Source organism: Ruditapes philippinarum, unplaced genomic scaffold (assembly GCF_026571515.1).
Source record: "Ruditapes philippinarum isolate M1 unplaced genomic scaffold, ASM2657151v2 ctg1170_1_1_1_1, whole genome shotgun sequence".
Classification (NCBI taxonomy): domain Eukaryota; kingdom Metazoa; phylum Mollusca; class Bivalvia; order Venerida; family Veneridae; genus Ruditapes; species Ruditapes philippinarum.
Window position 1 is genome coordinate 76519 of NW_026860620.1, and position 16333 is coordinate 92851.

Here is a 16333-nt window from a genome sequence, read left to right on the forward strand (position 1 = left end):
GACCAAATTTTAAGTAAATCTGTCCAACAGTTTCAGAGAAGAAGACAATTGTTAACACATGAAACCGGAGCATCCCGCTTTAATACTAGCTAATAGCTCACCCTGAACCTTCCGTTCTGGTGAGCTAACAAGAGGGCCATGATGGCCCTGAAACCACTAACCTGAATACAGAAACTCTCCATGACAAGGAACAAGTAATATCGTATACTATAAACAAATGCAGATAAAATTCTAAATCACAAAGTTTATATTTGTATCTGAAACTTGGTAGACATGCACTCACTAGAAAATGTTTCATGCTAAATATCTAATCTCTAGGTCTTTGGGTTTTTGATAAGAATATTTTTAATGTTTTTACAATATACATATAAAGAAAGTCAATTATCCCCTTGGGTGATGCTGATTTTGACCCCAGGGTTTTTATTTAGACACCCATTACAAGATGTTTGATGCTTAATATCTAACTAAGCTCTAGCTCTTGGGTTTTTTAAAAGATTTTTAAGTTTTTACAATATACATACATATAAGAAAATCAACAAACTCTAAGGCGAGGCCAATTTTAACCCCCAGGGTTTTATTTGAAAAAACTTTGTAGACACTCACTAGAAGATATTTCATGCTCAACATCTAAGCTCTAGCTCTTTGGTATTTTTAAAAGAAGATTTTTAAAGCTTTTATTATATACATTTAAGGAAAATCAATGAACCCGAGGGCGGAGGGCCAATTTTGACCCCAGAGCTGTTATTTGAACAAACTTGGTAGACAACAACTTAATATCTAAGCTCTAGCTCCTTGTGTTTTTTATAAGAAGATTTTTAAGTTTTTACATTATACATGTACATGTAACAAGGGCCCACATCCTAAAAATTCTGATACCACAAACACTTTTCCAAGCTAATTCTGGGTGTATAAATAGACTTATGCCATTCGGAATAAAATCAATAACTTACTTGTTTGTTGGAAGACCCTCCTGCTTCAATTATCCAGGACTGGGGACCTGGCAATGGTGAGTTACCCTTTCCAAATTCTTGAATATTGACTGTAAAATTAAGAGTTAAAAGTAACAAAAAATGTCAAAATAAAAAGGTCAAGGTCTTATCAGAATACTTCAACTTATCAGTAAAATTTGTTATATGTATTCTTTTGTTCAAAAAGTAATCAAATTAATAAATACAAAACAAAGTAATGACAATTTAAGCAATTTCAATATTTAACCACCATGGTCAGGATAAATTTAAGGTCAAGGTCATATCATAATAATTCAACATGTCAGTTTTGTCATATGTGTTCTTTTGTCCAAAAAAATATTCAAATCTGTAAATAAAATGACAAAGTTATGACAATTTAACAAATTTCGAAAGTTTGGTCATGACAGTAAATAATAAGTTTGTCTTTACTGGTGTTTGTCATGGAAGGCCATGTATTACTTTGTCATTCTGAATGACACTGATGAGGAAGACTAATATGAGAGTCTATACTTATTGCTTGAATAGCGGCCATAATGGACAAAATGATTTACATGCTGCATTTCAATTCAAAACAGGCTTGTCACAACCTTGATGGGTCTCTGGATTTTGGAGAAATGCAGTGTTTTTTCTGTTACTTTGGGAATGATGCAGGTACTGGACAGATTGGGAAAAAATTCATCGGTTTGACTCAAATTGGGAATTTTACATTAGATGCAAAATATTTACTTGGAATTTCTTTTATCCAGGGAGACATGAAAATTTTGCATAATATACACTTTAAAACCATGTATTATTAACTTTAATGATTATTTTTGCTACTTGAGGTTGAAAAAAAAAGATAATCATAACCCCCCCCCCCACCTGCAGGGCCAATTTAAACCCAAGGGCTTTTATTTGAACAAACTTGGAAGACACTCAGAAGAAGATGTTTCATGCTAAACCTCTAAGCTCTAGCTCATTGGGTTTTCTAAGTTTTTACTATACACATATAGTTAAAAACAATGACACTCCTGGGGCGGGACCAGTTTTGACACAAGGGCTTTTATTTGAACAAACTTTGTAGACACTTACTAGAAGATGTTTCATGCTTAATATCTAAACTCTAGCTCTTTGGGTTCTTTCAAAGAAGATTTTTTAAGTTTTTACAATATGCATATAGGGAAAATCAATGACCCCCTGGGGCAGTGCCAATTTTGACCCTAGGGCTTTTATTTGAAAAAACTTGGTAGACACCCATTAGAACATGTTTCATGCTAAATATCTTAGCTCTAACTCTTTGAGTTCTTTAAAAGAAGAATTTTTAAGTTTTTACTATATACATATAGGGAAAATCAATGACCCCCTGGGGTGGGGCCAATTTTGACCATGGGGCTTTTATTTTGACAAACTTGGTAGACACTCATTAGAAGATGTTTCATGCTGAATATCTTAGCTCTAGCTCTTTGGGTTCTTTAAAAGAAGATTTTTTAAGTTTTTACAATATGCATATAGGGAAAATCAATGACCCCCTGGGGCAGTGCCAATTTTGACCCTAGGGCTTTTATTTAAACAAACTTGGTAGACACTCACAAGAAGATGTTTCATGCCGAATATCTTTGCTCTAGCTCTTAGGGTTTTTTTAAAGAAGATATTTAAAGTTTTTTTCTTTCGGTTGCCATGGCAACCAGAGTTCTGCATGGAATTAAATTCTTTGAACAATTCTTAAAGGTGACCACCAAAGGAATATTCCTGTGAAGTTTAGATATATTAGCTTAGTGGTTTATAGGGCTGTAACAATACGGTAAAAAGCGCATTGCAATATATTGCAATACGCCACATCCGTATTGCAATATATTGCAATACGTATTGTTATTTATCTTAGGTACTGGGAAATAATTCAGAAAAAGAGACTTGTATATTATTTCAACAAATATTATATATATCTATATATCTATGTCTCTCGCAAAACAGAATTATTGGATATTTTTCTTTAACAATTTTTAACTGTTTCAACTATGGAAGCATCAACTGTCAGTAACTTAACAGAAATATAAAACTTTAAACACTTTTCATTAAGTAACTAACAATCTAAACTATATCCTAATGATTTTCTTAACACAGTTTCAGACTCGGAATAGATCACAGGGATTGAGTGAGAGTGGCAATTTATCTGCGTTTTTCTTTAGAAAAATTAACATGTCTACTTTGTCAGCATCTAGTATTCAATAATTTCATGGGTCTCTCTTTTCCTTGCAATTAAAATTTTATATCAGATCGTAATTATTTCCGTCTGCCATAGTAAATCACCGATTTATTCAAGCATTTTTCTACCCATGCATCGTGTAATTTTTTTACCCTAACACCGTTTTTTTTACACGCTTCCTACTTTCGGTTGTTATATTTTTTTGTGTATAGGACATTTTCATAATATTTATCAAGAAAATTTATCAAGAAAATTATGGAAGACTTTCTTTTATTTATAGAGAAAATTATGAAACGCTGTTATTACTAAATAAAACCGGTGCAACTAAATGTGAACCGCGGTATAATATTTATTTATCCTGCACCGCAATATATCGGTGTACCGGTAAACCGTTACAGCCCTAGTGGTTTATGAGGAAATGTCATTTAAAGTAAAAGTTTACAGCCGGACGCTGGACGAAAAGCGATCACAAAAGCTCACCATGTCACAAAGCTCACCCTGTCACTTTGTGACAGGTGACTCCCTGTGAGCTAAAAAATTAACTCTGGGTACGAATATCACTCATGTGGTTATATTAATTTTGGTTTTTATTGTACATCTACCACCAAGGGCATATTTGACCCCACTTTTTTTATGTATATAATTACATATTAATGTATAAATAATAAAATTATAAAATGACAAAAAGAAAATGCAAATAATAATATTTTCCTGTATGAATGTGAGTGTGTAAATAATCTATTATAATGTTTTATAATAAATGCTTTATTTTCAAATTTAATGTAATGTTTTGAAATCAAAATCATATGGTTAATTATCTAACTGTTTAGGTGTGAAAAGCTGTAAGGCATAATGTTAAGTAAAGTTTATCTAAGTAATTAAAATTAATATCACTATAATAAAACTATATGAAAGACACATATGTCAGTCTTTTTGACACTTAAGAAGATTATTTCACTTTTAGAAATCTTTACTGACTCTTATCAACACCTTTTGGTTTCGGTGCTATTTATTTTGTAGCTTTTAGCAATTAATGCTATAAGGAAATTATGTAACATACAAAATATTGAAATTATGTAACATACAAAATATGTTTTATACCTTTTTTACATGAGACAATGTTTATCCAGATTAATCATGTAATATTTTTCTATTTTTCATCGGTTAATGATTTTTTTTATTTTTCATTGGTCAATGTTTTTCAATTTTCATTGGTTAATTAATCAATTACAGTAAACTCCGCTTATAACGATATTCAGGGGACATACAAAACTATATCGATATATCCGAATATCGTTACAACCGAATTTCTGTACGGTGTGTAGCTTACTGACGATGCACTGCATCGTTCAACATGTATAAGCAGTAGCATTATATACTAGACATGTGACAATCATGTACTTACGACAAAACTTTATTCTTTTTATGCATATCAATGTTGAATGCATAAAAAATCAGTTGCACATCAAAATAAACACAAAACTGACATAAACCCAAAGTAATATGTACACGTCTGTGTCAGACGAATCGGAAACATGCCCCTGCGGGGTCGCATTAATTTCATGCTGTGCTTGATTCATAAATCCAGCCTTTCTAAAACAATTCTGGATACACGTCGGTGTTACATCTTTCCATGCCGCATAAAACCATTGTATGGCTTTTAGAATGTTAATCTGTTTTGATATGTTTGTCTAGACATGAAATAATATGGTCAAGGACACGTGACCTGTAATGCCTTTTGAATGAAAAGATAATCCCTTGATCACAGGGCTGTAACTTAGATGTAGTGTTAGGTGGGAAAAACAACAGTTTTACAGCTTTTAATCCCTCGATTTTCGGATGGGCCGGGCAATTATCAACAAACAATAGAATAGATCTTTTCTCACGTGTCATACGTTTGTCAAGTTTTTTCACCCAACTGATAAATATTTCTGAGTTCATCCAAGCACGACGATTAGCTTCGTAATCTACCGGCAAACTTTTAACATTTTTAAAACATCTAGGATTTTTGAATTTTCCGATTATCAAAAGTTTAAGTTTATCAGAACCGTCCATATTTGCGCCGATAAGCACTGTGATTCTGTCCTTGCTTTGTTTGCCTCCAAAACATTTTGTTCCTTTTACCTCTAGTGTTTTAGCTACATGTACATTATTTACAACGAAAATTGTTATTGAAAGGAAACAATAAAAGGACAAAACCATGCTTTTATTTTTTGAGATGAATTCACCTGTATTGGGAACAAAACGGTAGTTACGTACGCACAGAACATGTTCCGCGTCATTGTATTTAATCGAGCAGATATTTATGCATTAAAACAAGCGGACCGAGACCGCTCTTCCACAACAAACTTGTGCAGCAAATTATCATTTTAAGAGGTAATATATGTGCGTTGGGGTTGAAAATCCACATCGATATATCCGAAATATCGATACATGCGATATCGATATATGCGAGGATGCTTCCGTTAGGTTATAATGGAAGTTGGCAGGGACCAAGACAAACGTATCGATATAACCGATATATCATTACAAGCGATATCGATACAGTTGGAGTTTACTGTAATTATTTAAATTAATAATACTTGAGAATATTATATATAGAGACAAAAATAAGTTAAGTTTAAATTTTTAGGGTTATTAACACAGAATTGAGAATTGGAATTTTAAAGAATTGTTAGGAACAGAATTAATAGGAATTATTTATTAAAAATAAGAACTATTAAGAATTAGAATTAATGTAAAGGTATGTTGAAAGAATCTTTGAAACATTTTGATAAGAAATATTGTGGACTTAATATATTTCAATAAAAGTGAACTATTAGAAACTTTGTATGGAAAATTAAATTATTAAACTGTGACATAAATAAAATCAATAAACTGAATAAGTAATTAGGAACATTTGTGTTCATCTTAATTTCATCAAAGTTATCTGCTATCACACTCTACATACTGATAGTAAACTATGTGACCGACTGCTTGGGGTGGACACTTTATATTTTGTATCGAGACTCGGTTAAATGGTTTGCCAATAACTGATCAAAAGTTAACAGCAGAAACATTTAACACCTTTTTTGCAAATGTATTTAAAAAAGCTGAAAATATAACTGAGTTATCACATAAAATGAAAATTGCTCTTCAAGAATCTTTTAAATCTGAAAGCACAAATCAACCAAATAAATTTGAAATCCCCTATGTTGAACTAAGTTATGTGAAACAAAAACTGAACAGTCTCGATATTACGAAAGCAACAGGCTAAGATGGCATTAGTGCAAAATTTCTAAAAACGGCAGCAAGTGTCATAGACAAACCCCTTTGTACCATAATAAACTTAAGTATTAAAACTGGAAAATTTCCTACACAGTTAAAACAATCAAAGGTAACACCAATCTACAAGAAAGGCCTCAAATCTGACAAAAACAACTATAGACCAATTTCAGTTCTCCCACTTATCTCAAAAATATTTGAAAAACATGTTTCTGACAACTTGAAGCTATTTTTAGAAACAAACAATTTCCTCTACACAGCTCAATCAGGCTTCAGGGCATACCATTCATGTGAAACAGCACTTACAAATTTAATTGATAATTGGATAAATGCGCTTCATGATGGCAAAATTGTTGGAACTGTTTTTCTGGACTTATCTAAGGCCTTTGATTTAGTTAATCACAAAATTCTTATTGAAAAACTACCCTTCTATCATCTTTCCTCACACACTATTTCTTGGATTACATCATATCTGTCAGACAGGTCACAAAAAGTAAATTTGTCTGATGTTTTGTCAGAATCTGCTGAAGTTGTCTCCGGAGTACCCCAGGGCTCAGTCCTAGGGCCCCTACTATTCTTAATTTACATCAATGACATACATCTTCAGAAGTAGAAGAAAATCTTCAATCAGATCTTGATAGTATAAGCACATGGTGTGTACAAAATTCATTGATACTAAATGCACAAAAAACTAAAGCTATGAATTTCTCAATAAAGCATTCAAAATCTGAGCATTCTTCAACACCTTCTCTTAACCTTCACAATCAAGAAATAGAATTTACAGACATTGAAAAAGTACTAGGAGTCTATGTTGACAAAAATCTAAAATGGAAAACACACATTCAAAAAATTATTAAAAAATGCAATTCACAGCTCTATTTGCTTCTTAGAATTAAGCAATGTCTTGATCTTCATGCTAGAAAACTTTTCTTCAATGCATATATACTGCCACATTTGGACTACTGCTGCACTATTTGGGGAAACTGCAGCAGTGATTTACTCTCACAAATAATCAAATTTCAAAAAAGAGCTGCTAGAATAATTTTGGACAAAAATTTTGATGCCCCATCAAATGAACTATTTAAAGAACTAAATTGGATGTCCTTTGACCAAAGAATCAGATACAAAAAGGCAATTATAATGTATAAGTCAATAAATGAACCATCCTTTCCTAAGTATATGAAAAATAAATTTCAAACAGTAAATGACAGACACAACTTTAATTTGAGATCTGTCCAAAATGAAAAACTAATTGTACCTAAACCAAAAACAGAGTGTTTTAGGAAAACACTTAATTACTCTGGGCCTACAATATGGAATGACATTCCAATACATGTTAGAAATTCTGAAACTGAAAAAATTTCAAGCCAACTATATTCATTGGCAATTTTCCATTTAAATTATATATGTCATTTTTCCATTTTTATTGTGTACATAGTTTTCTAAATATGATACCAGGATGACTAACTGTGTTGTTTTTTAACATTAGTTGTATTTTTCAATATTGAAGTTTTTGAAAATGCCACAAAGTGTAAAAAAAACTAGAAATGTGTCCATAGGACACTGATGCCCCCACACGCCACTGTTCTGTCAATCTTATGACTAGGTCAAATACTTTTTGGACTACATGTGCCACAAGTTAACTAAAAATCAACAAAGAGCCATAATTCTGTTAAATTTGTTCGCAGCAAAAATTCCTTCCTTAACTACCATCTACACATTAAGGTTGTTAATCCCTTGAAGTTTAAGCAAAATCTGCCATCCAGTTTAAGAGGAGTTGCGTTCACAAAATTTCTACATAGTAATTAATGAAAAAATCAACAAAGGGCCATAATTCTGTTAAATTTGGTTGCAGCAAAAATTCCTTTCTTTACTACCATCTACACATTAAGGTTGTTCATACCTTAAAGTTTAAGCAAAATCTGCCATTTGGTTTAAGAGGAGTTGCATTCACAAAATTTCTACATAGTATATAGTGAAAAAATCAACAAAGGGCCATAATTCTTTTAAATTTGGTTGCAGCAAAAATTCCTTCCTTTACTACCATCTACACATTAAGGTTGTTCATCCCTGTAAGTTAGAGCAAAATCTGCCATCCGGTTTAAGAGGAGTTGCATTCACAAAATTTCTACATAGTATATAGTGAAAAAATCAACAAAGGGCCATAATTCTGTTAAATTTGGTCGCAGCAAAAATTCCTTCCTTTACTACCATCTACACATTAAGGTTGTTCAGCCCTGTAAGTTTAAGCAAAATCTGACATCCGGTTTAAGAGGAGTTGCGTTCACAAGATTTCGGGACGTACGGACCGACGGACGGACTGACAGACTGACGGACGGACAAGTGCAACGCTATATGCTCCCACATTGTGGGGGCATAAAAAAAATTAACAGTTTATTTTTTAAATGATGTTTTGTAAATGTTGACTGTATATAATTTATGTCACATTGTATTTATATGCTGTTATGTTACATTGTATGTATATGCTGAGGCCCACATGGAAGATCGGGAAACCGAATGTGCTAGCCTCATTAAATAAAGTCGTTACTTACTTACTTACTTACTTACTTATTATTCCCCACAGCTTAACCCATAACTTCATGAGCATTTTGTGAAAAATCGCTGTTTTCATTGAAAAGTCTCCCGTTTATACAAGTTCAAATTGCTATAATACTATAAAAACTGCTTCAACACTAATCAAACTTGGCAAAAATGTTGACTGGACCATTGCCCTTGCAACAACATGCTCAGGCTTGAATATTCTGTTACCATGGCAACGAGGGGACATCTCCAAATTGCCAAAAATCAGTATTTTGCATTGATTTTTTCCATCAAAATTGATTTTTCAAAGTGCTGCAACTTCTCAATGGATCAGATAGAGTCAAATGCTTTTTAGCATTGGTTACTCTTTACCATATGACCAATCTGAAGTTATTTATAACCTCTCACAAGTCCAAAATTTTCTTGGTGATGAGGGGGACTCCGCCCCCCTTCAAACCCCCTTAAACTTAATAAGGTATTTTTACACCATTTGAGACAACAAAAGGGGGGGGGGTGAAAAAGGCGTTAAAAGGCGTGTATATCACGTAATGGGTTAAACAACCGGTACCGCAAAGCTTTACCTGAGGTGTACATTCCCGTCTAGTGAGTCTGTCATTAGTGTAGAAGTTGTGACGTGTAGTAAGGGCTGCCGCAACCCAAGCACTGTGACAGCAGCCAGCCTAGCCCCTAGGCAGCACCTGGTCGCATAATACTGATTTATACAGAAGCATATCCATTACTATTTTTGTTTACCTTTAAAATTGCCATTTTTTGAGGAAATTTTCAGTGTTATTTTGGGAATTAATCAGTCATGAATTGGGAAATTTGCTGTCTATTTTCAATTGGGAACAGTGCTGTTTTCCGGTATCAGTTGTATAAGGAAACAAAACAACACTGAAAAGACCGTTGTTTCTGGTGGTCAAAGCATAAAGCCAGTAACAAGTCATTAGAAGTTTCTGTCGAGGACTGCTTGACAAAGATACAGGGCATCATATATGTATCCACCCACCATCCAGTACAATACAAGTGGTCAACAAGAGCACCGCTAGGCGGAGCATAATATGCCCGAAAGTTTTTTTTTTTTAGTAAGGCTGAAGCATTTGTAAGACATGGAATTCGCTGTTCATCCAATAAAATTTTACAGCTGTAGGTTGATTAATACTTAAATTATTAATAATGACCTTAACCTTTGACCTTGTGACCCCAAAATCAATAGGGGTCTTCTACCTTATATGGACAATCATCCTAAGAAGTTTGAATATTGTGGGCCAATTGGAACTTTAATTATGCTCCAGAAACTGTTTTCAGTATTAAGGTAAAAGTGACTTTGACCTTGTGACCCCAAAATCAATAGGGGTCTTCTTCCCAATATGGATAATCATCCTATGAAGTTTGAATATTGTGGGCCAAATGGAACTTCCGTTATGCTCTGGAAACTGTTTTTGGTTTTAAGGTAATTGTGACCTTGACCTTTGACCTTAAGTGACCCCAAAATCAATAGGGGTCTTTTGCCCAATATGGACAATCATCCTATGAAGTTTGAATATTGAGGGCCAAATGGAACTAAAGTTATGCTCCAGAAACTGTTTACAGTTTTAAGGATATAGTAACCTTGACCCTTGACCTTTTGACCCCAAAATCAATAGGGGTCTTCTACCCAATATGGACAATCATCCTATGAAGTTTGAACACTATGGGCCAAATGGAACTAAAGTTATGCTCTGGAAGCTGTTTCCAGTATCAAGGTAATAGTGACCTTGACTGTTGACCTTGTGACCCCAAAATCAATAGGGGTCTTCTATCCAATATGGACAATCATCCTATGAAGTTTGAACATTGTGGGTCAATTGGAACATAAGTTATGCTCTGGAAACTGTTTTCAGTATCAAGGTAATAGTGACCTTGACCTTGGACCTTGTGACCAAAAAATCAATAGGGGTCTTTTACCCAATATGGACAATCATCCTATGAAGTTTGAACATTGTGGGTCCAATGGAACTTAAGTTATGCTCCGGAAACTGTTTTCAGTTTTAAGGTCGTAGTGACCTTGACCTTTGACCTTTTGACCTCAAAATCAAAAGGGGTCTTCTACCTAATATGGACAATCATCCTATGAAATTTGAACATTGTGGGTCGAATGGAACTTAAGTTATGCTCCGGAAACTGTTTTCAGTTTTAAGGTCATAGTGACCTTGACCTTTGACCTTGTGACCCCAAAATCAATAGGGGTCTTCTACCTAATATGGACAATCATCCTATGAAGTTTGAACATTGTGGGTCAATTGCAAGTTAAGTTATGCTCCGGAAACTGTTTTCAGTTTTAAGGTCATAGTGACCTTGACCTTTGACCTTTTGACCCCAAAATCAATAGGGGTCTTCTACCCAATATGGGCAATCATCCTATGAAGTTTGAACATTTAGGGCCAAATGGAACTTAAGTTATGCTCCGGAAACCAAATTGCTAACGGACGGACGTACGGACGGACGGACAGACAGACGGACGCCAGGGGGTATAACATAATATGCCCTTTCGGGCATATAAAAAGTAAGATCTTTTACCATTTTTTGCGAAGTTAATATCAATTACAATAATAAATTTTTGAAATAAAATTGAGTATCGCAAACAATAAGAATTAAATTTGGGACAATTAATAAATTTGATCAGAAATTTGATGTTAAGAAACAATTACGTTTTCGTTTAATGTTTACCAATAACTAAAAATTTATTTTGCAATCAGGTTCAGACAGTCCAGACACAAAAGGATGAGCTTTTAGACTAGTGGGAACATAATGCATCCAATAAATGTTAATGCAAGAGATCACCTATGAGATCAGTAACCAAATCGTTTTCAAAATTTACACAGTGGCATTAGACCTAAATTACTGGTATTTACATCTTGCAAATATTACGACAATATAAACAAGAATATGTTTGTTAAATTATAATGCCCCCCCCCCCCCACCCAGATACTTGTCAGTAATAATATTTAAAAAAGGACAAGAAAGTAGGTCACATCGTCAAAATCTAGGTCAAAGTTCAATTTTACAACTAAAACTGTGCAAATGGTCAAAATGTCATTGCTGAACATCAAAGGACAAGAAAGTAGGTCACTGTCCCCTTGGGCAAAGCATAATTTTGACCCAAGGGTTTAATAACAATCTTGATACAGGTCCACCAAACAACATTTCAAGTCAAATATCTAAGCTATAGCTTTCTCCCATTCAGAAAATATTTGTTTTATTTTCTGTTTTTACTACGTGTACATAATGAGAATCACTGCCCCTGGGCAGGGCCAATTTTTGACATTTGAACAACTTTGGTAGAGGACCTATAGATGATATCATATATCAAACATCAAAGCTCTATGCCTTGAACCTTCAGACAATTTTTTTTTTTTCACTATATGTACATAATGAAAATCAATGACCCCCGGGGCGGAACCAATTTTGACCCCAGGGCTATAATTTGAACAATCTTGCTAGAGGTTCACTACACAATGTTTCATGCAAAATATCGTAACTCTATCCTTTGTAAATTTAGAGAAGATGATTTTTTAAGTTTTAACTATATACATATAAGATATACCTATGGCTCCCAAGGGCGGGGCTAATTTTGACACAAGAGACAAAATTTGAACAACTTTGGTAGAGTACCTTTAGATAATATTATTTAACAAATATTAAAGCTCTAAGCCTTGTACCGTCAGATAATAACATTTTTTTATTTTTTACTATATGTATATATTGAAATCACAATGTTTCATGCAAAATATCTAACCTCTAGCATTTGTCAATTGCTAGAAGAATTTTTTTTAAGTTTTTACTATAGTAACATATAAGGAAAACCAATGACCCCTGGGGCAGGGCCTATTTTGACCCCAGGGCTATAATTTGAATAATCTTGGTAAGGGTCTACCAGACAATGCCTTATGCAAAATATCTAAGCTCCAGGCCTTTTGTGTCTTTACAAGAAGGTGTTTTAAGTTTTTACTATATGTACATATAGTGAAAATCAATGACCCCAGGGCGGGGCCGATTTTGACCCAAGGGCTATAATTTGAACAATCTTGGTAAGGGTCTACCAGATGATGCCTTTTGCAAAATATCTAAGCTCTAGGCCTTTTGGGTTTTTACAAGAAGGTATTTTAAGTTTTTACTATCTGTACATATAGTGAAAATCAATGACCCCCGGGGCGGGCCAATTTTGACCCCAGGGCTATAATTTGAACAATCTTGTTAGAGGTCTACCAGACAATGCCTTATGCAAAATATCTAAGCTCTAGGCCTTTTGGGTCTTTACAAGAAGATTTTTTAAATTCATTCTTATAATTCCTTTTGGTTGCCATGGCAACCAGATTTCGGCATGGAATGAAATTCTTTGAACAACTTTGGAAGCCCTTCACCCAAGGAACAATCCAGCCAAGTTTGGTTGAAATTGGACTAGTGGTTTTTCACAAGAAGATTTTTTAAGGTCTGAGCCCCATAATGGTCAATATTGCAATTTGAAAAAATTTCATGCTAGTTCTTTTCTATATCAGGTAAGACACTATTGCTCAACAATACAATACTTCATAAATATTGATTTCATTCAACATATTTGAAAAAAATAAAAAATCATTACCCCACCCACCCAAGCTTTTACCACTCTCAGAAAACTATGAACGTTTTTAAAAAATCGACAAAAAAAATGAATAAAGTGACAGACCTGAAATTTACCAGAAATTGATATCAATATGTATAAAAGCTTCTTACCAAATTACAAAAAGATTTACCGTCTAGTTTTGAAAAAAAATAGTTTTCAAATTTATTGTCGCTCACTGGTCGACACATGAAAAATCTGAATAAATTTGTTTATGTAGCAAAAAATAAAAATTTAAACATAACTAGATTGCTTCCATCATAAATTAATGTTTTAAAATAGTAATACATTTAATACCAAATGTTTTAGCTAAACTATTGTGAAAAAACTGCTTTTCAAGGCTCAAAATAGTATTAATAACACTAAAAAATTGAACAATATGAGCCTATATCCCACCCACTAACATTTCACTATTTTTAAAAATAACATTTAGTCATATTCCATCCATACAAAAAATCAGGTCTGACATTTAACAAATAATGCCATCAATGTTATGAAAGTGTTGTAGTAAATAACTCATATATAGTCTAGTTTTGATAAACATGTTTTCCAAATTTATCTAGATTGAGTACACCAAACATGAAAAATAAAAATAATACTTGCAAATACATTACACAATCCAAAAGTATGTAGAACATGTCTGTAATATACAATCATAATACATAAGTGTAACACATTATATGTTTTATGTGTTTACCATATTACCCTTTAGAAAATACTGCACATACAAAATGAGCTTTAACAATTTTTTTCAAAGTAAGCTGCAAGTTTAGGCACCACAGACTCTAGAGTCCTCTTTGCGTTGGTTACTCGAGGTTGGCCTTCACTATTTTTTGCAGTAAAAACATTTAACAGTCCATCTTCTCCTTTTCTCCTGAATATTGTTTTTAAGTGTTCAAAGTTCAGACCGGAACTTGCAATATTGTCAGCAGTTGCATTCTTCATCACCCCAGCTGCAATAAGTATTTCGAGAGTTGGAAAATTTTTCTTTTTTTCTTTATTACAGTCCATATTGAATTTAATATCAATCGGTGGAAAACTTTTTACAATCATACAATCATTTTGCGTTGACACCATCAGGGACACAAGCTCCGATAAACATTTTACGTCAGCTTCTGCATTATGTAACTCCGCCAAGGACGGTCCCAAGCCAGGCTGAAAAAGGAGGAGGGTTGTGCATGGGGCTAGCAACCCCATCACGGAAAAAAACTGAGGCTACAGAAACTGAAACAACAGACACTTACATCAATGGTTTACGGAATCGACCCAATGGAGAACGTATGAAGCGGAATCATCTGCCGACAAAACTTTTCTCCCTTCAGACTGTCTCAAGGATCGCGAGCTGGAATGTTCGAACACTTTATGAGACTGGGAAAGCTGCTCAGGCTGCTAGAGAGATGGATAGATACAACATAGAAATTTTAGGACTCAGCGAAGTAAGATGGACATCATCAGGGGCAGTAACCTTGTCATCAGGACATACTCTTTTGTATTCTGGACCACCAAACGAGGATGATAACCATCGAAATGGTGTGGGATTCCTACTCAGTAAAAAGGCCAAATCCTCACTTATTGAATGGAACCCTGTTAGTGAGAGAATCATCGTAGCAAGATTTATGGCCAAGGTGCAAAAAGTAACCATCATTCAGTGCTACGCTCCAACTAATGTAGCAGAGGAAGAAAGTAAAGGAGAGTTTTACAACCAACTCCAGTCCACATTAGATGAATCAGCACCTCGAGACATCCTGATCGTTATGGGCGACATGAATGCCAAAGTTGGAAAAGATAACACCGGGAGAGAGCTCATCATGGGGAAAGAAGGCATAGGCGACACAAACGAAAATGGAGAACTTTTTGCGGATTTCTGCTCCCACAACGATCTGGTCATCGGAGGCACAACCTTCCCCCACAAAGATATTCACAAAACTACATGGGTTTCACCAGATATGCGAACAAAGAACCAGATCGACCACATTACAATAGCCAGGAGATGGAGAAAGAGCATGATAGATGTTAGAGCTTTTCGTGGGGCTGACATAGCATCTGACCACCAACTGGTCATTGCCAAATTGAAGATAAAGATAGCCAGGGCATCAAAACAAGAACAGTCAGTGAACAGAAGGTACAACATCAGAAGATTAAAAGATCCAAACACAAGCCAACATTTTAGTATTCAGCTGAACAACCGCTTCCAAACACTAGCAGAAATGGACGATGACACAGTAGAACAAAAGTGGGAGAGAGTCAAGTCCACATTTACCATCACCTGTAATGAAGAGCTTGGCTATGCTAAGAGGGAACACAAGGTTTGGTTGTCTGACGAAACTATCGAGGCAATAGAGAAAAGGCGACAGACAAAGATACAACTGGAACAGGCCAAGACAAGAGCTCAAAAAGAAAGGCTGACAAGAGAACATTCAGAAAACAAAAAAGAGGTCAAAAGAAAAGCTAGAAAAGACAAGAGAGACTATGTGAATCAACAAGCCTCACAAGCAGAAGATGCCATGGCCAGAAATGACACCAAGACTGTGTATAACATCACACGTCAATTGGCTGGACGAAAGACCAACACATCTAAACCAGTGAAAGACAAAGATGGGAATAACATCACAAGACTGGATAAACAACTCGAACGTTGGAAGGACCACTTTGCAGACCTCTTGAATGGCGAACCAGTTCAAAATACACCTGATTTACCACCTGGTGAAGACCTAGATGTTGATGTAGGCCCAATCACGA

The 16333-nt window shown here is 34.5% G+C and overlaps 1 protein-coding gene across 1 annotated transcript in view; it reads right to left on the reverse strand.

Annotated features, from left to right (window-relative positions):
* LOC132712797 (uncharacterized) overlaps positions 1 to 16333 on the reverse strand; it is a 43013-nt gene that overhangs the window by 3413 nt on the left and 23267 nt on the right. The window contains exon 2 of the mRNA XM_060695234.1: positions 951 to 1039. The gene's annotated coding sequence lies outside the window, so the exon portion shown is untranslated. The remainder of the gene's footprint in view (positions 1 to 950; positions 1040 to 16333) is intronic.